Source organism: Nipponia nippon, unplaced genomic scaffold (assembly GCF_047370975.1).
Source record: "Nipponia nippon isolate SJK-2023a ecotype South Korea unplaced genomic scaffold, ASM4737097v1 scaffold_1, whole genome shotgun sequence".
NCBI lineage: Eukaryota > Metazoa > Chordata > Aves > Pelecaniformes > Threskiornithidae > Nipponia > Nipponia nippon.
This window is the reverse complement of record NW_028262290.1, coordinates 105,635,993-105,659,442: the sequence shown is the minus strand read 5'-3', so window position 1 is coordinate 105,659,442 and position 23,450 is coordinate 105,635,993. Positions and strand designations below refer to the sequence as shown.

At 37.7% G+C, this 23,450-nt stretch overlaps 1 long non-coding RNA gene across 1 annotated transcript in view; it reads left to right on the top strand.

Annotated features, from left to right (window-relative positions):
* The window catches only part of LOC148057538 (uncharacterized), a 68,203-nt gene extending 45,380 nt beyond the window's left edge, over positions 1-22,823 (top strand). Inside the window, exon 4 of the long non-coding RNA XR_015706543.1 lies at positions 19,932-22,823. This is a non-coding gene — a long non-coding RNA (uncharacterized LOC148057538). The remainder of the gene's footprint in view (positions 1-19,931) is intronic.
* Positions 22,824-23,450: the final 627 nt, after the last annotated feature.

Genomic DNA, 23,450 nt, shown 5'->3' with positions numbered 1-23,450 from the left:
AATATCCCTCCAACTCTATTTGTTTGAATGTTTTCTGAAGCTCAGGCAACTTCTGGTATTTAAAACATTCTGACAAAGAATTCAACAACTTAAACACACATTTTGTCAATTTAGAGGATGCCACCTGCTACTTGATTGGAGAGTCTTTAGTTCTTGTACAAGAAGAGAAAATGAACAGCTGTCCCTATTACCTTCTCTACATTTCTCTTGATTGTATAGCCCTTTAGCATAGCTCCACTCAGCTGTCTGTTTCAATAGACTGAAAAACTTGAGGCTATTTTTTTTTTTAACTTCTCATAAAGGACACATTCCAAGGATTTTTCTTGACACCTTTTCTGTATTATTTCCACAAATGGAAAGATGGAGACCAGAAGTATTCCTGCAGCATTCAAAGAGCAAATGCAGTATCAATTTATACTGTGTCATACTACTGCATATCTATTTTGTTCTCTATTGCTTTTCTAGCAATTACTATCTGTTGATTTGGGGGGTGTGGTGGTGTCAGAGTTGATGAAAATAGGGGTGTCATATAAACTTCAGCCTCAAGGTTTCTGCCACAAATCATAATAGCCAACCCCTACTCCATCCTTGGAGTAAGCTCAAAACTGAGATACTTTGTACATGCATATGAAAACATACCTTACTTTACATTTGTCTATATTAAATTTTTCTCCATTTTATGATGCAATTGCTAAACATTGTGTTATCTTTCTGTAATGTTTGTTAAGTGCCTTTTGAAACACCAGTTAGACTCTCAATGGGATGTCCTCTGTCCATGAGCGCATAGAGTGCTTTGAAATAATGCATTATTTGTGAGATAATGCTTCCCTTGCTGATTTTTCTGAGTTATATAATATTCCTGATTTTTTTTTTTAATTAACAATAAATCACATACTAATATAAACTTCAGCATCCTTTAGAAGAGTTTCTAATGTTGCCTGGATGTTAGACTTATGGATTTGCAATTTCCAACACTTTCCTTCACTATCCTTTAAAAACTGTCATTACATTTTGCTACATTCTAGTCCTGTGGCACTGAGGATATTTTTGTTTCAGCTCTTGCTTGCCTCATTTCTCTTAGAACTTTGAGTCTCCTGTTCATTTCTCATTTTGTTCTATAAACACCTCTGCTATACTTTTGGTTTGAAACTGATCTCCAATATATCTCTTATCAAGATTAGATCCAACGGTGGAATCTTCCAAACTTCTTTATAATGAACATAGGTATAACAGTTATTTACTTTTTTCGTCTCTGACAGTTTCTTGTTATTCTGTAGGTACTGTCAACTTTTGTCCTCCTAACATGTTTGAAAAGAATATATTTTTTGGTTTTCCTGCCTGTTGCAAATACAAAGATTTAAATTCAACAAAGCATAGTTTAGGATAGATTTCTTTTTTAAATTCCTCACATTTGGCACATACATATTAACTGTCTTATCTCAAATTTTTCAGTTTTGTAAGGAGATTCTCGATTGCATGAGAAAAACTGTTTCTATTCTCACCGAGGCATGACTTAATTAGTATCTATAACTCCTATATTTTTATTATTTTGCCAGAATTGTAATCTGTGCCTGTTTTTAAAAGTGGAACAAAGATATTATCAGACCCAGGAATAGACAAGATGAGCAGCTAGATTCTGGATTCTAAGGTGTGTCTTTCAAAGAATACACTGTATGGCTTTAGAAGTGTTTTAAAGGCAAACCAAAATGCTTTTATGTTAGTTTGACAGCCAAATATAGTCACTTCAGGTAGCTTCCCAAACTTGTTAACTTGCCTTCTCCTACATCTGGCAAAAAGGGAAAAGTGATTGGCATTTCACAAGGCAACAGTAGACCCAACACTATAAAAACAGTCACATCATACACAAGCATGAATCAATATGTACTCATTCAACAAGGTGTGACCCAAATATTCCTTTATTTGGGCGTTAGGCTCCATTTCCTGCTTTCTTGAGTACATCTGCCTGTGAGTACTATTCGTCTGACAGGAATGGACAAAAAGGAGAACTCATACCATCAAAATTGGTATCCCTCAGAAAAGATCCTGGTGGCTGACACACTCAGAGTAAGAACCTTTCAGTGGGTTGTCCCAACAGGTCACAAATGGTTTCAAGAACATGAAATAATAAGATTTATTTTCTTCCAGAAAATCTACTTTCTTCTTTCCTGATTTAATTTTCCCTAATTAAAAAAATTAAAAACAATCTCTGCTTGTAAGTGGATTTTAGTAATGCATCAGGTAGAATAGCTTTAACTATGTAATATATTATTGAATGACAATAAATTTATTAAGATATCCTACCTTAAATTTCTATTCATAACTGTGATCTAAGTACTTCAAAGTATGTTTAAGTATTCCAGTTTCTTCTTAGTCCCCCTGTTTTTCATTTCAGGTAGGGTACTCAAAGACAGTATTTGAATAATTTCAAAACATGTCCCTTGCAGACAGCCTGAAATCAATAAAACACTGGATCAGAGATCAATTTCTATGCCAAATATGGCTTTACCAAATTTTACACCAAGTATCTAAAATTTCCATAAGTGAAATTTTCTCTAAAATCTTCTCTTTGGTTTTACCCATCACAAAAATTCCTAATAACACTTTATATTAGTTTTATCCATTATGCTGTTTCCAAAGAGTGTTTTTGATAATTTTTTATAATCATCTTTTTTTTCAATACTGCAACATAAAACGCGGAAAAGGTTATAAAAATGAATCTTTTATTATCATTATTCCATCAAATTTAAGTTATTGTAGTTTGGGTTTTCTAACATCTATATTTCATACAGTTAGATCTTTTTTATGTAAAACTGTATGTTTCTTTGAGCAAAACCCATCCCTTTTGCATTTCTGGAAATTGTTCAGATGCATCTGCAAATATAAGAGGAATATTTTGTGGTTTAGTTCAATTATGGCATTGTAATAGCATGATAAATACTCTAATGATTTTGTACATTCTGTTATTTAAAAATAACCTCTTCCATGCACATAGCAAAACAAACTCCACATATTCCACAAATATTCATTCAAAATACAAGGAGCAACGTGTCCATATGAAACTGAAACTCAAAATAAAGAAAAGAACAACTCTTTCAGGAGAAGTAAACCACTCAGAAATGGTCTTTTCTTCTGGCTTTCATCACATTTTGCACTAAACTTAATGAGGCTTCGTCCTTTTGCTGAAATTTTTTCTGCTTGTTTGTGGGTTTTTGTTTTTTTTTTTCTTTATTTTGACACAATGTTATTTATGAAAAATTCAGTAGCTGGAAACAGAACTAATGAGTTTCAATGCAACTCCTGGCTTGAAATTTTTGAGTAAGTATACCGTGTGCAATAAAATATCGTAAAATTGTTTTAAACGATTTTGCTTACTAAGAAATTTTATTAACATTTTGTTAATGTAATGTTAGGATATTTAAAAGGGGCAAAGATCATTTTAACAAAAAATGCATATTTTGAAATTATTATAATGAAATGGTGCTTACCCAGAAGGCTTTTTTATAGGATATTTCTACTTTTTGTTTCCATTTACACTGGGAAAATAGCTGATATTCAGCATGTGGCCACAGAACTAAACCTTCATTCCTTTCAGCTTTGCCATTGTAGTATTTGTGGCATATGTAATCTCACTCATTTTAATCTAAGAAAATGGTGTCACATACATTGACAGAAGATTTTCATGGGCCTATTGCAGCAAGAGTGTGTGTTTTTTCTGGGCCATCTGCTAAGAAGTGGATGCTTGAAAGTGCTAAGACAGACAGTTAGCTACAGAGGCTGCCCTTTGTATAATACTTGATACTGACAGCATAAGATCATGTCTTGTAGATCTCATTAGTCTTAATTTTAGTGTGGTGGAGAGAATTGAGTAGATACTCAATACCGTTCTTTTAAGTTTAAAAACTACTATATGTTAACTGTCTTCCTATTTGGATTGTTGTACTACTAAGAACATTTCATTTGAGATATAACATCCACAGTGTAAATGAAATGCTTTTCATACAGCATGCAACAGATACCAGAGTGACCAGAACTTCTCATGGGGAGACAGATGTTTTTAAAGTGCTTTGAAATCCTTCTGGATGAAAACAGCTCTATTTAATTTGAGATGTTTAGAATTATTATTATGCCTTTTTGCACTATTTTATCAACAGAATTATGACAGTTAAATGCTTGTTAAACTGTACATTGGAACAATGAAAATCCAGTTACTGGAGACAGTATCGCTCTGCCCTTGAAAATCTATCCTTTACTCCTTGAAGAGTAATCATTTGTTAAGAACACTAGAGCCATTATAAAAATAAATATATAGCATTTCAGATTTGAGTGCCCTATAGAAACTAGGCCCTCTTTAGTAATGAAATCCTATCAATGTTGTTTCTGTGTGAACAATTTCCTAATAATACTCTGTAACATGTTTATACTGTGAGTGTATTTACATCGAGTATATTCAAGCATCTAAACTTATGTCTGAAGTTACCTTGCTGTCTGCTGTGCTTTTGGCTTGGATTGATGCTTATGCCCTTTTCCATCACACTTGGATTCATTATGGGATAAAATCAGAATGCTGTTAATCTTCATGTTATGATCAGAATTCTAAATACTTAAACTTCAAGCAGCATACTTGGGTCTCTTTCCCCCTTTTATTTTCGTAAAACATTGGAAAAGCATTTTTTTGCCAAGTAGGAAAATAACAAAATAACTATACTTCCACCACAGTCTCCATACACATACACATCTCTCTGGAAAAAGAGACAATCCATTTTTAAAAACAGAATTACATCCAACTTCAGAAATTATGATTGTTGTTTGTGTATTAGATTGTGACAAGCAATTATAGCCCATTCAAATTGCTTCCTTACCTCATGAGCATTATATCTCATGAGCATTGTTCCTCATTTGAAGAACAAAGATTTTCCAGTGTAAAACTTGTTACTGAATGATTCTGGCCTAAACATTAGTCCTGAGAGAAAAGTCCCAGGCAAATATTTTTATGCAGGTGCAAAGCATCTAAGGCATACGGTTTTCCTTTCAGCCTGCATTTAGTATTCCGGGATGATGAAAAATTGGCTATTATCATTTAAGTCAGGTTAAGAATCACAGAATCACAGAATCATAGAATGGTTGAGGCTGGAAGGGACCTCTGGAGGTCATCTTGTCCAGCTGGGTGGAATTAGACTGACAATGTAAGTTTTGTTGTTTGTGGTGTTCATGTTGTTCCAAGCAGGTTTCAAGTTTCAGGAAAACTCTTGGCAAACAATCTGCTCAAACCATCCACAAATTCACTTATCAGAGGATTTAAAGAAAAAAAAAAAAAAAATGGCCAGTTTTCTACATGTCAAATAACTGCTGTATATTGTCCATTTACAAAAAAGAAAAATGGAAAAAGTAATCAAATTTACCTAACACAGTATTCCTATTCCTTCTAACTACAATTTAGTTATCAACTAGGGCTAGTTGAATATTGCTGGTGAGATTGTTTTCTGCTACAGTTAATGGTTTTCTTAGAAAACAGTGGTTTAAAGAATTTTTGACAGAAAAGCTTTGTTTTCATTTGCATTTTAACTAGTTTCATTTAACTGCATGCTGAATAAATTGTATTAAAGAATGTATATAAAGATATTATATGTATACATACACTGTATGCATATAAACATATATAAAGTTTCCAAATTAAAGCACATTGATGTTTCTTAATGAAAAAATATTGGAATTTTTCATTATGGCAAAAGAAATGGGGTTGGGCGGCGGGAATATTCCAACCTGGAACAGAAATATATTTAAAAATTTCTCAGGAACTGAGTGACTGAATTTTACTTGAATATCTTGACAAATGACACGTTCCAATATTTGTAACATGATGTCTCAGTGATACTTTAGGGATTCTTTAACTTGTAAATAGAGCCTGCAGATTCAGTGGAAACACAAAAAACTGAATACCTGAAATACTCCTGTAGCAGTCAAAAAGTCATTAAACTATTTTATGTAATTTTAGATCAGCAATATTACAAGACATAAAGTTTCCTTTAGTTACCTTTTGTTCCTAGCCTTTTCATCATCTTGATATAAGTTGATTTGTGTGCGGAATTATCTTACAGGCTTGTAGTATTATTATCTCCTTCATGAAAACTGCAGAAATTAGAAAGAATTTCCTGCCAGAAATCATCACTTTATCACATACACATCAGAGCTTATTTTAAAAATATGGCATCTTTCAAGCTGGTTATTGCTACTTTCTCTTCACTTTTCTTCAGGGTGGTCAGCCCTGTCATCCAATCTTTTTCAAAGGCCTGATTCCTCCTCATGCTTTACAAACCTATGCTCTACCTGGATTTAGGACTGCATGCATTTTCCTTAGAAAGATCATCACCAAAGTGTACGATATTCTCTCAAAATGTTTTTTAATAGTGTGCCTGTAATGAAAGTGTTTGACCACAAACATAATTCTGCACTGCTGAAGAAGCATACCTCATAGCTTTGCAGATACATTTTTCCACAAGTCCAAGAGCGTTCCCCTCTGTGTTTTGTGATCAGATTGTCCTTCAAATTGTATTGCACATAACTGGCAATTATTTTCTCCCCCTTGGCAAACAGAATAACCAGCAGTTTTTTTCTAAGTTTGGGCTTTATTTTATTTAGTGTTTTTCAGAACTCATGATTCATTTGAAATCTTACAGTATTCAACCCTAAACCATATTAGGTATGCTTCATAAACAGTGACTAGCAAACACAGATATGCTCCAAAGCACTGCCTGTATTTATCATAGCTCACTTTCACAATGCTTAGATTATTGCCAGGCTGCAGCTTCACATATCAAGTCTCTCATTGAAACACTCAGTCATGGAGTATCTTGTAAAGGAATGAGCTTCATGATCCTCTGTAACTTTTTTTATTACTCTTATTCCTGTAGGAGTTTCACATAGCCTATAGTTTCCACTTTGTAGTCTTCCATCGTCAACCTTACGAAGGCAGGAGCCTTATTTGATAATAATATGCACACATTCCATATAAGATAGAATTCATACTTAAAAAAAAAATAAAAAAAGAATTAAGGAAAAGATAATATGGCCTACAGAGTGGGACAGATATGTGCAACTTCTTTTACTAGTGGTATTAAAATCAGATAGCAATGTATTTTGCCTAAATAATTTTGCATGTATCTGTAACTAGTGACATTATAGTAGTGGTGCATTTCAGACTAAAGAGAATCACAAAGTGGTAGCAAGAATTCAAGTATAAATATGAAGATCAACTCATATTTGACCTTTTTTCAATGTAAACTCTATGCATGAATGTCTTTCTTTGTTCCAAATCTGCATGGGCAGAGGGAGAGGAGATTGCAAGATTAGTTCTTCCTTCAGCTCTCATTAATGTGAGGTCCAGAGCTCTTCCAGTGTTCTGAGGGAAAGCCAGCTGTTTGGCCTTTCCGAGATCTTTGAGCATCAGTAACTATTTTAGTAGCAACATGGAGAAAATACAGCTGTTTTTTTGTTTGTTCATTTTTTAAACAGCACAAAATGTAATAAAATATGGAGTTGTCACTTTCCCCTTCTCATAAAGTAAATACCAGTGATAAGAGCACTTTCAACCTATGCAATAGCTTTTGTAGCTACTACAAATTTTTCTAAATATATTTTAATGGACTTGTGACCTCTATACAAACAATTACCTGCACATTAAATTATGCATTGTTTAATATCCCTCAGTTGAAATGTCACTTTAATCTGAAGGCTGGTTTTAATGGGCAATTTGAAGGCAAGGTTCACAAATGACAAATGTGGCTAGCTGCTATTTCCAGGTTACCAGCCTAACCATAATTTCTAACAAGTCAGTAACAATTCTGATTTTTCTGGTACAAATTTGTAAGCAGCTATAACTATTTTAATCAACACTGTTTCAGTAAACTTGAAGTAGCACATTTTTATATGCAGAAAACAGAAGTCTTGTTCTAGCTTGTGGGGCATGCCTTGCATATGTCCAGAAGAGCAGCTAGTTTCATAAGCAGCAAAATAAACAAACGCTGGATTCCTAGGGATTGTTTCCTTCTCCTTAGATTTCACCTCCCTTGCAATATTGTCAAATCTAACCAAAATCCATAAAGCCTTTCTTCCTTCCCAGTACATCATCCAATCTACTAGGACTAACCTTGTCTTCTCTTCACCCTTCATACACGTACAATACCTTTATTACAGAAGACAGTCTGAAAATCAGCTGACCTCACAACAGTATACCAGTGTGCTCCACCAACCAGGCAACATGTTATAAAACTGGAGTAGAATACCCTTGATATAGTTTTAATATTTGCCTTTTTTTTGTCCTGCATGGACAGACATGCAATACCTAGAGCAAAGAGCACACTAGAACTGGCTTAGCTGTAACTATTACAAGAGTTCTTTCCCCAGCTCACACAGCATGCCTACATTCTCTCCCATCTTGATTCAGTGAAGCTGATGATTTAATTTTTTTGGAAGTTGATGGAGCCATATTAGACCTAACACTATGCTTTGCATTATTTAATTATGTCATCCATAAAAGCACAGGACAAGGTTTAACATTGAGAGGACTTTCATCTCTTGCTCTTTGTCCAGATATTTATATGGTATCTCTAATCCCTAGTAATTATAGAGTTAAACAGATTAAGACAATCTAAGGATTCTTTCCAGATTTACTCTGCTATGAGGACCACCCACAGGAAAGAAAAAGAAAAAAAAAAAAAAGACTAGAGTTTTTAAACTGATAAAGACCTCAACATGTGTATGAAGGAGCTGAAATTATCTTAAGAGTAGAGCAAGGAACCACAGCTGTGTTAGAATGATAGTGCAATACAAATTAGACCGAGTTCTGATCTTAGAAGACTTCCAGCACACATATGAAAAGGAAAAAAAAAAGAAAAAAGACTCAGTTGAATTCTACTGTAGAAATATTGACAGAGTTGGAGAGAGGATCATGGACATCCTTGATATTGACATACCTTGTCATTACTATACATATATATTATATATGTGTGAGTGTGTGTATGTGTGTTTGTGTATGTCTACAGGTAGATATATACAATCAACACATAAATCATAGAATCATAGAATATCTCAAGCTGGAAAAGACCCATAAGGATCATCAAGTCCAACTCTTTGCTCCTCACAGCACTACCTAATACTAAACCATATGACTAAGGGCGTCATTCGGGTGCTCCTTGAACTCTGACAGGCTTGGCGCTATGACCACTTCCCTGGAGAGCCTGTTCCAGCGACCGACCACCTTCTCAGTGAAGAACCTTTTCTTAATGCCCAGTCCGAACTTCCTCTGATGCAACTTCATTCCATTTCCTCGTGTCTTATTGTCGGTCACCAGAGAGAGGAGATCAGCACCTCCCCCTCCACTGCCTCCCTTGAGGAAGTTGTAGACTGTGATGAGGTCACCCCTCAGCCTTCTCTTCTCTAAGCTGAACAAACCAAGTGACCTCAGCTACTCCTCATAAGTCTTGCCCTTGAGACCTTTCACCATCTTGGTCGCCCTCCTCTGGACACACTGTAATAGTTTGATATCCTTCTTATATTGAGGTGCCCAAAACTGCACACAGACCGCACCAGTGCAGTGTAGAGTGGGACAATCACCTATGCTATGCTGTGCTTGATGCACCCATGGATGTGGTTGGCCCTTTTGGCTGCCAGGTAACATGTTACTGTAACTTGTATTCAACTTGCCATCAACCCAAACCTCCAGATCTCTTGCCACAGAGCTGCTCTCCAGCCTCTCGTGCCCCAGTTTGTACGTATAACCAGGATTACCAAGATAGCTCCCAGGTGGAGAATCCAGCACTTGCTCTTGTTAAATTTCATATGGTTGGTGATTGCCCAGCTCTCTAGTCTATCCAGATATATCTTTAAGGCCTTCCTACCATTGAGGGAATCCACAGCTCCTCCTAGTTTAGTATTATCAGCAAATTTAATGTACATTTGATTCCTGTGTCCAGAGCATTTATAAAAACATTAAAGATCTCTGGCCCTAAAACTGAGCCCTGGGGAAGCCACTGGTGAGGGGTCGCCAGCCTGATGTAACTCTGTTTAACTCTTTGAGCCCAACCTGTCAGCCAATTGCTCATCCAGCATATTATGGACTTGTCTATCTGTGTGCTGGACATTTTGTTCAAAAGGATACTGTGAGAGACAGTATCAACAGCTTTGCTAAAAGCCCAAAACCCCCACATCTACTGGCTTCCCTTAGTCAACTAGATGGGTAACCTTGTCATAAAAGGAAATTAAGTTAGTTAAATAGGACCTTCCCCTTGTGAACTCATGCTGGTTATGACCAATGACTGTGTTGTCTCTCAAGTGTTTTTCAATAACTCCCATAATAACCTTCTTCGTAATTTTACCTGGTACCGGAGTGAGACTGACAGGCCTGTAATTACCAGGGTCTTCCTTCTTACCCTTCTTGAAAATTGGGACAACATTTGTGAACTTTCAGTCAACTGGGACCTCTCCAGACTCCCAAGAATGTTGAAAAATAATGGAGAGAGGTCCTGCAATGACATCAGCCAGCTCTTTTATTACCTGGGATAAAACCCATCAGGTCCCAATGACTTATGTGCATCCAGCTGGAGCAGCAAATCTTGAACAAGTTCAGAGTTGGCTGGGAGTTTATCATCCGCCCAATGCTGGTCTTCCAACAGATGGCTCTAGGGTGATCCCAGGTCCCATCATCAGTATTGAACACAGAGACGAAGAAGGCATTAAACGTCTCTGCTTTGTCTACGTCCCTATTTGTGAGGTGACTGACCTCATCAAGCAACAGACCAATGTTATCTCCGATCCTCCTTTTTCTGTTAATGTATTTTTAAAAAGTCCTTTTTGTTGTCCTTCACCGTGCTGGACAGCTTGAACTCTAATTGAGCTTTGTCCACACAAATTTTCTGCCTACAGTGGTGAACAGCATCTCTGTAGTCCTCCCATGTTTCCTGTCCTTGCTTCCAATGTCCATAAAATTTCCTTTTCCACCTTAGTTCTAGAAGAAGATCCCTGCTCAGCCAAGCCAGCCTTCTGTCCCACTTCCTTGTCTTCTGACACTTTGGAATTGCCTGCTCCTGTGCTCTTAAGGGATGGGTCTTAAAAAGTGACCAGCACCCATGGACCCCAATACCTTCAAAAGCAGAATCCTGGGGGACCTTACTAACCAGCTTCTTCGGCAGCCCCAGGTCTGCTCTTCCCATATCCAGAGTTAAAGTTTTGCTGGCAGTTTTTCTCCTATTGCCAATGATTTGAAATTCAACTGCTTCATGGTCACTGTGACCAAGACAGCCATCAATCATCACTTCACCCATGAGTCCCTCTCTGTTTACAAACAACAAATCTAGGAGTGCACTTTTCCTAGTCAGCTCCCTTAGTACCTGCACCAAGAAGGTGGTGGTATCATATATACATAAATATAAGTATATATGCACATATACAGACATATACAACACAAACTATTTAACTTACATTAAAGAAATTATTGATTCTTGTTCTGAAGTACAGCTACTCGCAGGAAGACATGCTTTCTTTTAAAATGGGTGAGGTGTTTGGGCTGAACAAAATAGGGAAGCTACTTTGACAGATGCCATGTCTTATAAATAAGACAGAGCTGCACCTCATAGCACCCTTAGTATGTCATTCAATTAATTTACACATAGCTTTCTGTAGTTACTCCTTTAAATAAATTCTTACCCGTTCCAGGCTAGCTGCAAAAATTGAGAATTCAAAATACTAAAAAAAAATAAAATCTAAATCCTACTCTAGTGAGCAGTCATATTTATTGTGTATGTCCTTATGTGGGTTTAGAATATTCTGGACATCTGCCTAATCTTAACTAAGCTTTTTTGCTTCTGCCCTAGTCAAAACAGATGGCAGGCTATGTCAGACTCACTGAGGTGCTGCTCTCAATAAGTCCCATGAGAACACTCTGAACCAATACTACAGGCCATTCTTGTTATTCATAGGAAGCTGCTTGCTTTTAAAATGTTCTGCAGGAGAGGAGGAGGAGCTTCTGTTTTCCACTGTAGATATGAATACACATCTGTACTTTTCCAGAAAGCTCTAGCCAACAAGTACTTAATTAAATTCCTTACTTGTGTATATGCTTGTGTAAAGCATTATGACTAGATTCCTTGAGTGTTATTATTAACTTAAACTGTGGAGAAAAAAAAGCCACTAAGCAGAATAAAGCAAGCAAACTCCCCCTCCTCCCAAAATCCTATTCTATTACTTGGTCTCCTTAAACAGAGCTTCCGAAAAAAATCAGAGTAGTGCTCTGCCTTATCGCTATAACCAAAGACAACTGTTTTGTTTTTCAAGGACAGGCAGTGATGTTAGGTGGGAATTCTTGGAAAAGAGATTGAATCCACTGTTGTTCAATGACTAATGAATTATAGTATAAATAAATTGAGTCAGCCTAAACACCATGACTATTTCTTCTGCAAAAGAGTATCAACTTGTAAAACTCTAACATATAGTGCCTTTGGTCAGAGAGGCAAGAAAGATTGCAAACTGATCCCTGTTCCTCTGCATTTGTACACACAGTGGCCCAAATCTGGGGGCAAAGAAATCTCAGCCTACATACTAGTAAACAGTTGCTTGCTTGAATTATTTGTGATAGGTCACTGGTTATTTATGCACTGCAATATAGTGAAATTTTGCCAAAAATAGAAGTGCAAACAGGAAAGAGTAAATAACAGAAAGAAAATAATAAGTAGCAAATTTCTTGCAGGAATCCACATATTAGTTTTCCAGGAAGAAGAGTAAAAAATCTAGAAAAACAAAAGCAAGTTTGCATGAAAGTTTGTCAAAAGAGAATTTGGGAGGACATGAACAAGGTCAGAAGTGGATTATCTGAAAAATTTATAAAAGATTGTAAAGTATTTTTCCAGCATTCACAACAGTAGCCGTATTTTAATGCTGGTAATTTTCCTGGAGGCTGAAATATCGTATAGTTTTTTTCAGAAAGCAGCCTAGTTGTCTTAATGAAGAACACATAGAACCACAAACAATATGGTAGATTATGCATAAATAAGGGAGATAACAAGACAGTTCTGCAAGCTGGAGAAAATAGTATAGAATAGTCATTTGTAATGCTGCAATAAAGCAGAAGCTTGTAAGAAAAAACCTTCTCTTCAAACTAAAATGTCTGTTTGGAAAAATCCTACAATTTGACCCAAAATGAACTAAAAGCTTTCATAATTTTCACTTACTCAGGAGTCCCAAAAGGAACTGAAGATCAAAGAGAAAATAAATAAAGCTAAAATTAATGGGACAAATTTTGATATTCTTTTCCAATGGTAATTCTACAGATTTTAAACTGTGGGTTGCACAGCAAATACTTGACCCTTAATAAGATTACTATTTTACTGAACTAAAGGGAATGTTAAGAGAACATTTTAATTATATCCAAGTATGAAAACTTTCCCATGTTTACTGACCATTTATTGTAATAAATAGAAATCATGAAACCATGTGACACAATGAAACACTAAACATCACTAGGTTGAATTTATATTGGTTTTTTGTTTTCTCCTTTTCAACTCTTTTGTTTCCAATAGTGATTTTTATTACTAGAAAGCTCTGTTATTTTAAAAGAATAAAAATGTGTTTGACATTTTGGCTCTATGAAAATGAATACAAATCTTTTGTGTATCTAAGAACAGCGAACTTTGAAGAATTAGTATATTTATAATCTTGGGAGCAGAAAGGGGAGAAAAATACAGATTTGCAGGGTTTAGAAGCTTTTTTTCCAGTGGGAGTTCTGTGTTTCACATTTTTTCTGTTCAAAAGCAATTCCATTATATTTTTTATTATTATTTTAATTGCAGTCTCTGTTCCAAAGTAGCTGAATCACAACAAACCCTAAGAATTAGACTCTAGGATCACAGTAGAGAAGCTGATAAAATTTTGACTTAAGCGGCTTTTTATTATAATCTCAAGTCCATCTACCTAAAATTCTTCAGTGAGAATCAAGAGAGAGCTACTGTAGAAAATTTCACTTGAAATTTTTATCTTTTAAGAGTTTTTTCTGTGAAAAATTTCAGACTACTATGTCTGTGTGAATCTTTCACTCAATGTCCCTGAAAAGGTATATTCATCCTATAATTTACACACTGGTCTATGTGCCTCCATACATTTCCCATGTCTTTTAATATCCTCTTTACTTCAAAAGCTTCAAAGAATTCATTCCTATGCCACTGTTTAGACTCTAAACTGCTACACCAAGACCATCACGATATAAACATATGCTGACTGCAGTGTCCACATTACTCATAGACTGAGGAGTATTGGTGAGAGTGGTAAGGGAATCTTTAAAACCATAGCAAGGTCTTTGCACACATTTATCATCCTTTACGCTATGGGGTTAGAACATATTTAGATTCTAAGTCAACTATCTAGAATCTTCCAAAGGATGGAAGAAGGATGCTCAACAGCAGGAAAAAAAGGTAATCTAAAATCAGATTGTCTGAGTACCGTTACTCCCTTGAAAACAAGGAGTCCAATATGTACTGTGTGCAAAGAATTACTTATCTTTATACTTAATTGTTAGACTAAAGGGTTCATTCACTTTCATAAATTCTACCCTTCATAAAACTCTCCCCCATTTTTCCTTTGTAATTCCTAGCAGTTCAGTGAGCACTGAAATATTTTAACAGATGAAAGAAGAACAGGTATTGTGACAAACAAGACTATTGTCAAGTATTTTCTTTCTTGTACATGTTTGTGAATGTTTTACTTGAATTATTTGTGACAGTGTACACACAAACCCAAAATGCATATCTATGTACACATACACACACAATTTTTTTCTATTCACTCAACACATTTTCAAAGTACATTGTAGTTCTCATAGCCGAAATGTTAGACAAATAATTTTCTATACGAAAAATCTGTTTGTAAGGGGAATAGGAGATCTGGGCAATGTGTTTCAGTGTCTCACCACCCTCATTGGAAAAAATTTATTCCTTATATCCAATCTAAATCGACTCTCTTTCAGTTTAAAACCGTTGCCCCTTGACCTGTCACTACAGGCCTTGGTAAAAAGTCTCTCCATCTTTCTTATAAGCCCCTGTTATATAATGAAAGGCCCAATAAGGTCTCTCTGGAGCCTTCTTTTCTCCAGGCTGAACAACCCCAACTCTCTCAGCCTTTCTTCATAGGAGAGGTGGTCGAGCCCTCTGATCATTTTCCTGGCCCTCCTCTAGACCCGCTCTAACAGGTCCATGTCTTTCTTGTACTAGGGACCCTAGAGCTGGATGCAGTACTCCAGGTGGCATCACATGACAACAGAGTAGAGGGGAAGAATCACCTCCCTCAACCTGCTGGCCAAGCTTCTTTTTCATGCAGCCCAGGAGATTACTTATTTGCTTTCTGGGCTGCAAGCGCACATTGACGACTCATGTCCAATTTTTCATTCACCAGTATCTCCAAGTCCTCCTCTGCAGGACTGTTATGAATCCATTCATCCCCCAGCCTGTATTGATGTTGGACATTGAGTCATTGACTGTCACTCTTCAGATGTGGATGTCCATCCAATTCTTTATCCATCTAACAGCCCATCCATTAAATCCATCCATCGCCAATTTAGAGGTAAGAATGTTGGGGGCGGCACTCCATCATAGAAGTCTACTAGATAGGTCAGGCATGGTTGTCTCTTGGTGAAGCCATGTTGGTTGTCTCTTGGTGAAGCCATGTTGGCTGTCTCTAATCACCTCCCTGTCTTCCATGTATTTCAATATAACTTCCAGGAGGATTTGTTCCATAATCTTACCTGGTATGGAGGTTGACTGGTTGGTAGTTCCTTTTTACCTTTTTTAATAATAGGTATGATGTTTCCCATTTTCCAGTCACTGGGAACTGGCCTGACTGCCATGACTTTTCAAATATGATGCAGAGTGGCTTGGCAACTTGGAACTGAGCCAGTTCCATCAGGACCGTATGATGCGTTTTGTCAGATCCCATGAGCTTGTGTATGTTCAGGTTCCTCAGGTGGTCTTGAACCTGATCTTCTCCTATGATGGGAAGGACTTCATTCCCCCAGTCCCTGTCTTGAGATCAGGGTCTTGAGAAATGTGGGAAGAGAGATTATTATTGAAAACTGAGCCAAAAAAAAAAAAGTATTTTTTACCACAACCTTCTATGGCTGTGGTAAACATGTTTTTACCAGTTCCTCTGTCTTATTCACCAGGGTGGGTACATTTTCTGTAATCTTCCTTTTCTAGTGAACATACCTGTAAAAGGCCGCCTTATTATTCTTCACATCCCTTGCCAAATTCAGCTCCAACTGTGCCTTAGCTTTCCTGATCCCATCCCTACACATGCAGGCAGCGTCCTGTATTCTCCCCAGGATACATGTCCCTGGTTCTACTGCCTATGCATTTCCTTCCTACACTTTCATTTGATCAGGAGGTCCTTACTCAGCCATGCTGGTCTCCTGCCTTCCTTGTCCAATTTCTTACACATGGGAATCAAGAGCTCTTGAGCTCTAAAAAAATAGTCCTTAAAAGATGCTGGCTCTGTTCAGCTCCTTTATCCCTGAGGAGTTTCCCTGGCAGTCCCACCATTAATTCCTAAAAAACCTGAAAGTTTGCTTTCCTACAAGTTTGCTCTTCCAATGAATATTATTTATTATTAGTAAACTGGTGTGATGGTTTTGGCTGGGATAGAGTTAATTTTCTTCATAGTAGCTAGTATGGGGCTATGTTTTGGATTTGTGCTGGAAACAGTGTTGATAATACAGGGATGTTTTAGTTACTGCTAAGCAGTGCTTACACAGAGTCAAGGCCTTTTCTGTTTCTCACACCACCCCACCAGCGAGTAGGCTGGGAGTGCACAAGAAGTTGGGAGGGGCCATAGCTGGCACAGCTGACCCCAACTGACCAAAGGGATATTCCATACCATATGGCATCATGCTCAGCATATAAAGCTGGAGGAAGAAGAAGGAAGGGGGGGACACTCAGGGTGATGGCGTTTTGTCTTCCCAAGTAACTGTTACATGTGATGGAGCCCTGCTTTCCTGGAGATAGGTGAACACCTGCCTGCCAATGGGAAGTAGTGAATGAATTCCTTGCTTTGCTTTGCTTGCGTGTGCAGCTTTTGCTTTACCTGTTAAACTGTCTTTATCTCAACCCACAAGTTTTCTCACTTTTACTCTTCTGATTCTGTCCCCCATCACACCAGGGGGGAGTGAATGAGCAGCTGTGTGGTGCTTAGTTGCCAGCTGGGGTTAAACCATGACAACTGGTTGATATTTTTCACTACTACATTTGAAATTCCTTTTAAACTGCTTGAGCATAAAAAATCTTTTTTGAGCAGCTTTTACCTATTTTGCTTTCTTGAAAGCATGTGTGTCAACAGCATCTAGTAAAGTTCCACTGCCATAATAGAATAATATTTTAACTTCTTTTTTGGCAGCCAGGTCATCAATGATGTATTACTTCAGTAAAAAGTTTTCATTCATTTAATATGCACAACTAGTTAAACACTGCAGTATCAGTATCAGTCGAGAACTATTAATCTTACATCATGAAGCAACTAAGGAGCTGACATTGAATAAGACATTTATTTGCATACTACACCCAACAGAATTTTTCTATGCTGACTTCAAATACAAACCTGAAATCAATTATGTTGAGCTTACAAAATAGATGAAGTCTTCCGTACAAAAGTTTCCTTTCCCTCAGATCCATAGAAAAAACTATAGTCCCTATAACTGAACATTAATTAACATATCTAACTCTCCCACTAAGCTCATATGTTTGCCTTTTCCCTCATCATAAAAGTATAGGTCATCTGAAATGCAGAGACCTTATACAAAGAGCTTTGTTACAGGAATAGTTGTCTCTACAGCTTGGCTGTCCTCTCTTTCCTCTGTTTATCCTGTTTCAGAGCTGCTCAGTGAGGTCATAGGTTGGTAGTAGGACTTTATCCATCACTAAAAGTTTCATTTGTATGTCCCAGACATTCCATTTCCTGCTTCTTGGGACCATTTTTAACACTATGTAAATTGTCAGCTCTTTCACTGTTGTCAGAATGTCTTTCTTTAACCTCTCTGTAATGTAGCACAAAGTCACTAGTGATCATTCCCAAAATTTATATATAGGTGGTTATTTTATTGTCCAACAGTTCTTCAGCATGGTTGCCTAGCCATTGGAGAATATATTTAAGGGGCAGTAAAGTGAAACATTGCAATGTGAGACCCAGAGCTGCCCATAACAAGAAAACTAAAGATATTCCTTGTCTCTGGTTACAAAATGAAGCTAGAAGAGTAAGCATAGTATCAGAGTTACTTTTCTCTTCCCTTGGTGCTTACTAATTAGTTATAAGCAAAAGTTTATCTACAGTCATGTTGAAAATACTTGGAAAGCTCTAGCCACGAGAAATGTAAAAAATTTCAAAACCAGATGTGGCACTTAAAAATATTTTATATGAAGAAAACTATCTGTATTTTTCCAAGTTAAAGTCACAAAGAATTAAAACATATCAAGAAAGGTTGAGAAAATAATGCAAGTAACATTGCAGAGTCATGACATTTTTGTAGTTTTTGAATACTGTATTATTTCTTGGTTACACTGCCTCATAAAACAATATAAAATCACAGAAAAATAGTTTGTATTACGTTTTTAATAAGTATGACAAGAATGCCACATGGGAAAAAATATAATTTTTACTAAGCAAAGAAATGATACACAAAGTAACGAATACTACCAACCAGGTAATTGATTCTATGTATTTATTGTTGTCACAATAAAAACAGGCATAAGAAATCCTGCTAAGAAAAAATGTAGCCCATTTGTCCTGTGTAACTCATGAGCATAAGTCATCAAAATGCTACAAATGGAGCAGGACGCAAAACCGAAGACAATTGATAAAATAATGAACATGGCTTCAATGATATACAGTGAATTAAAATACAGGGATGCTTTCTCTATCACACTGTCCAGCTTTGCTGCCTTCAAGCATAAGGAAAGGCAGTTCATTGCCATGGGTATTAGATAAGCAGCTTCAATAGCATTGAAAAAAGAGGTATCAGAAATAGCTACCTAACTTTTGTGTCAACTGCAGTTAGAAACATTATTGCAAGAGCCAATTTATTTTTGAGTCTCATTTATTGTCTTGAAAAAGCTAAAACAGGGAGAGATGGAAATCTCCATAAGACAATAGATTAGAAATTTGTGTTTTATGGGTTTAACACATGTATGAAATTTGCAAAATAAGCCATTCCATCTTTAGACTTGCTTTTTTTTTTTTTTTAGCATTAGGCCTGATGCATCAATATAAAATTATGCAATCTAAATTATGCAATTTAAGACCTAACAAAGGGATTATATTCAGCAGGAGAAAATTCTCTCCCCAGCCTTTCTTCTCCCTACATCCTCTACATTTTTTCTTAAGCAGCTTGAAAGACTCTACATTATGCAACTTTATTTTTTTTAATCAGTACTTGTCCTTGCAAAACAGGCAATTATTTCCAGATAACTTCAAGCTGCAAAATCATAATGTAGGACTGAATCCTCTATTAAAGTCATGTGAGGACAGGAAGTGGAAAGTGAATCAGTAGCTGAGCATGCACTTGCTTTGTGTTTGCATTATGAACATGAGACTCATTCCATTCCAATATAATTGGAATACCAGGCCTCCTGCAGTTTTGAAAAGACGTAAATTTTGTGATAATAATGCAGATCTAACCTGGGTGAATGTATTAATCAGTTTATCTAGCTTACATTTACATCAAGATGCACGTTGACCAAGGAAATTTCTCAAGGGTGCAGTATGGTATGTTTCATTTCAGCATGAAATGATAGGTTGCCTTACAGTTCATGCTGTTTTTTTAAAACAAATTAATTTTTCCACATTAAAGTAAAAGGCAGACTAAAAGGCCTAAGTATGAGGCGTAACAACATTTTTGCAACAACTTTTTCCAGGGAGTGAATTTGCATGATTCCTGGCTTCTTTCTTCTGAAATGGTGGAATTAAGGATCCTTAAGGCCCCAAGGAGGGTTCACAGCAAGCTCACTACCCTGGACTTAAGGAGAGCAGACTTTAGCCTCTTCAGGGGTCTGCTTGGTAGAGTACTGTGGGATAAAGCCCTGGAGGGAAGAGGGGCCCAAGAAAGCTGGTTAATATTCAAGGATCACCTCCTCCAAGCTCAGGAGCGATGCATCCCAACAAAGAGAAAGCCAGGCAAAAATGCCAGAAGGCCTGCATGGATCAACAAGGAGCTCCTGGGCAACCTCAAACACAAAAAGGAAGCCTACAGAGGGTGGAAACGCAGACAGGTAGCCTGAGAGGAATACAGAGAAATTGTCTGAGCAGCCAGGGATCAGGTTAGGAAAGCTAAAGCCCTGATAAAATTAAATCTGGCCAGGGACGTCAAGGGCAACAAGAAAAGCTTCTATAGGTATGTCGGTGATAAAAGGAAGACTAGGAAAAATGTGGGCCCTCTCTGGAAGGAAAAAGGAGACCTGGTTACCCAGGATGTGGAGAAGGCTGAGGTACTCAACAACTTTTTTGCTTCAGTCTTCACCAGCAATGGCTCAAGCCACACCACCCAAGTTGCAGAAGGCAAAGGCAGGGACTGGGAGAATGAAGACCGCCCACTGTAGGAGAAGATCAAATTTGAGACCATCTAAGGAACCTGAAGGTGTACAAGTCCATGGGACCTGTTGAGATGTATGCATGGGTTCTGAGGGAACTAGCGGATGAAGTTGCTAAGCCACTATCCATCATATTTGAGAAGTCATGGCGATCCAGTGAAGTTCCCACTGACTGGAAAAGGGGAAACATAACCCCCATTTTGAAAAAGGCAAAAAAGGAAGACCCAGGAACTACAGGTCAGGCAGTCTCACCTCTGTGCCTGGCAAGATCGTGGAGCAGATCCTCCTCAAAACTATGCTAAGGCTCATGGAAAACAGAGAGGTGATTGGTGACAGCCAACATGGCTTCACTAAGGGCAAATCGTGCCTGACAAATTCAGTGGCCTTCTACAACAGGGTTACAGCATTGGTGGATAAGTGAAGAGCAACTGACATCATCTGCCTGGACTTGTGCAAAGCATTTGACACTGTCCTGCACAACATCCTTGTCTGTAAATTGGAGAGACACTGATTCGACGGATGGACCATTTGGTGGATAAGGAGTTGGCTGGATGGTCACGCTCAAAGAGTTGCGGTCAACAGCTCATTGTACAAGTGGAGACCAGTGACAAGTGGTGTTCCTCAGGGGTCAATATTGGGACCAGCGCTGTTTAACATCTTTGTTGGCAAAATGGACAGTGGGATAGAATGCACCCTCAGCAAGTTTGATGACAACACCAAGCTGTGTGGTGCGGTCGACACGGTGGAGTGAAGGGATGCCACCCAGAAAGACCTTGACAGGCTAGAGAGGTGGGCCCGTATGAACCTCATGAAGTTCAACAAGGCCAAGTGCAAGGTCCTGCACATGGGTCAGGGCAATCCCAAGCACAAATACAGGCTGGGCGGAGGATGGATTGAGAACAGCCCTGAGGAGAAGGACTTGGGGGTGTTGGTTGATGAGAAGCTCAGTATGACCTGGCAATGTGCACTTGCAGCCCAGAAAGCCAATTGCATCCCAGGATGCATCAAAAGAAGTGTGACGGGCAGGTCAAGGGAGGTGATTCACCCCCTCTACTCTGCTCTCATGAGACCCCACCTGGAGTACTGTGTTCAGCTCTGGGATCCCCAACATAAGAACGACATGGACCTGTTGGAGTGAGTCCAGAGGAGGGCCATGAAGATGATCAGAGGGCTGGAGCACCTCTCCTGTGAAGACAGGCTGAGAGAGTTAGGGTTGTTCAGCCTGGAGAAGAGAAGGCTCCAGGGAGACCTTATTGCAGCCTTCCAGTACCTGAAGGGAGCCTACGAGAAAGCTGGAGAAGTAATGTAGTCATAGGACAAGGGGCAATGGTTTTAAACTGCAAGAGGATAGATTTAGATTGGATATAAGGAAGAAATTCTTCACTACAAGGGTGGTGAGGCACTGGAACAATGTCCCATCCCTGGAAGTGTCCAAGGCCAGGTTGGATGAGGCTTTGAGCAAGCTGGTCTAGTGGAAGGTTTCCCTGCCCATGGCAGGGGGGGTTGGAACCGGATGATCTTTAAGGTCCCTTCCAACCCAAACCATTCTATGGTTCTATGATTCTATGATTCTTAAAATAAACCAATTATTCCATAATGCATCATGACAAAGAAAGTAACCAAACATATTTCAAAGACAAAAAGGAGAAAACATCCTACTGCTGACAATAGTTATAGGAGGTGAGGAGCCAGCATTTTGAATAATAAGTCTCTCAGATTTTGGGTTGTGTTTTTTTTTTTAATCTCTTGTGAAAATACTGCTGTCATCAATCACCAGCTGATCCTGTTAGGCTTGGTTTCACATATTGCTATTAACACATGAAATAAATAGATAAATGTTTTGGGTTTGTGATGTAATTTCTTTTTTAAAGAAACTGCAGCAGACAGACTAGAATTTGTTGCTTACCTTTCTCATCATCATATGGAAAGAGGTTCTGAAGCCTCAAATCAAAGCGGGTATTTCTGAAAAAAAAGGAAGTCATTCTCTGCCTGCTATTTCTCAACACTAACCTTCAAAGTTTAGTGGGTATAACACAAAATAAACAAAATGCAGTAAAGAAAGATAGAAAAAACTTGCTTCCCCAATCTCTGTCTCTTTCTTATTAGGGAAACAATCCACATGACTCAATATGTTGCCATCATTCCAAAAAAGGTGACAATTCTGAGCCCATGAGATGTGATGCCCATTCTTTAAATATCTACAGAAGAGGAGACATTAAAAGAAACATTGTAGCATATGTAAACTACATATTTTATGTAACTGTTATTTATACAGGCAAGTCCTTCTCTGAGGATAGAGACCCATAAAAATAACTAAAATGGTCTGCATTTGCAAGCAAGTGCCCTAAAGTTAAACAGCCCTGAATGTCAGATGCTAGAAAGCAGATCCCTTTGGCTTGTGAAGAATAGTTGAGAAATCAATGTAGAGGTTAAGGAAAAAAAAAAGCTCAAGCAACTCATAGCTTTGGCATGCATAATAAAGAGTAAGGTCCTTACTTTATTATAAAACCAGAGATTGTATTTGTACTTGCTAGCAGATTTAAACATATATAAGGAGTGGTTTGGGGATGAAGTGCTTGATTGGTGACTCATTACAAGTCGAAAGGTCATCTCTAATATGCTGACATGTAGAGTAGTCTGGTGCACTGTTCTGGATCATTCCTGAAGATATGAGTCATGCTTCTTGTAGAGGTGGGCTTGTTTCTACCTGGGCAAAGTCAGCAGGATTTGTGGCTGTTTCAGGCGATGCGCAACTGTACCCTTCCTCTGGTATAATGCAGTTTTTCCCATGGGAACTCCACCAGCTTATAGATTCCTCCTACAGCTTCTTATACTCAAGATAATTCG